The following is a 2,570-nucleotide window of genomic DNA, read 5'->3' as shown; positions in this document are numbered from 1 at the left end:
GGAAGTTTGATGCAGGCCCACAGGTGGCTGCTTGAGGCCAGCTGGGCCCATGGCCAAGGCCTGAATGTCAGGTAGGGCAAAAGTGACTACCAGGGCCACCACTGTGTCAAGGATGTGCTGGTTATCCTTGGTGGCCTGCACTGCCCCATTGCACCATGGCACGCTGCTCCTTCTGGGCCTTGACCTGCCTCTGCAGGAGCATGAGGAAAACGCTGCAGTCTTCTTGGTCCATCCGGTCCATCTCACAGATCTCACAGCACCAGACCCAACTTTCCTCAAGCCAAGCAGGTCTTTGGAGATGGTGACCAGCCATTCGAGGAGAGCCATCCAGTCCTGGCTTCGATGCTGATGGAGCTGGCACATGCAGAGCAATGATTCCCCAGCTGCAGCTGAGAATCTAGCATGGGGCTCTGAGTTTCAAGAGCACTCCAGGCAAGCCCATGCTTCCCCACAATGTGCACTGCCACCTGGGGGGGTATCTCTGCATATGCTACAAGTGCCTGACTTCTGCAGCTGAGGAGGAGATTGCGGCTGCCATTGATAAGCTTCTCCACATGTGATGGGCCCCTGGCTGCCTATTTGGGAGCCTGCTGGGTGCTCATTAAAGTCCAGAACTGCTTCTTTCCTCCCTGCATGTTGCGGGGGGAGACTCTGGAAGATGGGGGATAGGGGGTAAGCTTAGCCAGGCAGGGAAGGCAGGGGAGGAGATGGCCCTCCATCCCTCACCCTGTGTGGGGCCCCTGGTTCCAGATGTGCAGTCAGAGGGGGCTGGGTGAGCTAGCTCAGGCAGAGCTAGCCACAGCACTCCCACACCCTCTGGTCCTCCTCCCTATATAGGGCTTACTGGGTAGTTATGCTAGCCACTCCTGGTGGTTGGACGCTGTCCCTGGCCACAGAGAGGAGGTCTGGTTGAGTTATGCATCCCAAGGAAGTGAGGTATGGCAGATGACTGCCCAGACAATGGCCCCCTCTAGTGATAAGCTGGAGCCGTTATGTGCAGGGGCCATCTCTGCTGTGTCTTCATCATCGGTGGGCTGTTTCTGGAGTAGCTGGGACAGGTGGTGGCCCAAGCTGCCAGGCTGGGTGAGACCAAGAGCAGGGAGCATGCCAGGAGCTGGCACCAGAGTGCTGAGAGCACTCTCACAGAGAGCCCCCATAGCCCCTGGCTCAGGATACAGCAGTCCACCTGTGCTGAAAAACACGTGCCATGTCTCACTGGGGTTCATGGGGGCCAGGATGCTGTCCAGCTCTCACAGGAAGGGCATGGATCTACAAGCGGCCCTGAATATGGACCCACTGCACCCTCAGTGCCTTGGCCTTGACCCAGCCCTGCTGGCTGGACCACTGGTATCCCCACATCTGCATCTGCTAGGCCATGGCCTCATAGATGTTGCCATTGTCCCTTGTTCCCTAGCCAAACTGCCACTGAACCTCAATATCTCATTAGATGGAGATGAGGTCCACTGTCTCCTCATGGCTTCAGTTGGGCCCCCAACCCTGTGTATCAGCAGATGTAGGGCCCAACGTGGCTGCAGTTGGCAGGGCCCTTGGGGAAGGAGGGGGTCAGGCCCAGGATCCAGCTGGTGGCATTGGCCCTAGGTGCCCACACTGGTGGGGCATGGTGTCCAGGTGCATGCTTGGGCTGGCAGGGTGGAGCGGATGTCAGCTCCAAGGTCTGGGTGGCAGCTCCTGAAGCTGCCGAGCCATATAGCTCAGCAGCAGGCAGAAATCTGGCCCCCTGCTTTCTCAGCTGACTGAGCACAGTTTGCACCTGCATCACCATCTACACTTGCCTTTAATCACACTATTGTGCTTGTGTCTGATGGGACTGTCTGATGGCAGAGTAAATTAGTCTACACTGGCTTAATTGCGGTGCATGTGTAGACAGTGATGCTTTACTGCAGAGGAAATTAGTGTACACCACAGTAAAGTGCATGTGTAGATGCACCCAGTGAGTATGTTTGACAAGCTTGTGGATTTCATAACACTTTCCATGGCTAGATAAGCACACATAATCAACTGCAACAGGTGTTCTCCTACAATGATTTTGAGGTGTTGGCAAAAGGCAAAAATAGTCATTAACAGGGATCCGGGTTTTCCATTTCCCATGGAAAAATGGAGTAAACTGCAGATTTTACCTTTTACGAGAGGCAAATGTGGATTTCTCATTTTTCTGGAGAAACCTGTGGATTTTGCAGTTTTTTTATGAGCCCTCTGCAGGCTGGCAGAGTTCCAGCTTGCAGGGGGCTGAGGGGAGTGGGAGAAGGGTGGTTAGGTAGGGGGTGCCATATGCATGTATATGCACATGGCCCCAGGCAGCCTGGAGAGCAGTTCCCACAGATAAGTATGGGGTGAGGGGATTGAGGCCCCGATAGGGAGGGAGGGAGTTGAGCAGGGTTGGGGATGGGGCTGCTACCCAGCTTGGCAGTGCCTGGGTCTTGGGGCCAAGGGCCACAATGCATGGGCACAGGGCCCTGGTGGGGAGCAGGAAGGGGTCACAGGGGAGCGGGGCCAGCTCCCCACCACTGCACGCTCTCCTGGGAGGCAGTGGGGACCTGTGTCCCCCAGAT

This window comes from Alligator mississippiensis, chromosome 1 (assembly GCF_030867095.1).
Source record: "Alligator mississippiensis isolate rAllMis1 chromosome 1, rAllMis1, whole genome shotgun sequence".
Lineage (NCBI taxonomy): Eukaryota > Metazoa > Chordata > Crocodylia > Alligatoridae > Alligator > Alligator mississippiensis.
This window is presented reverse-complemented; position numbering follows the sequence as displayed.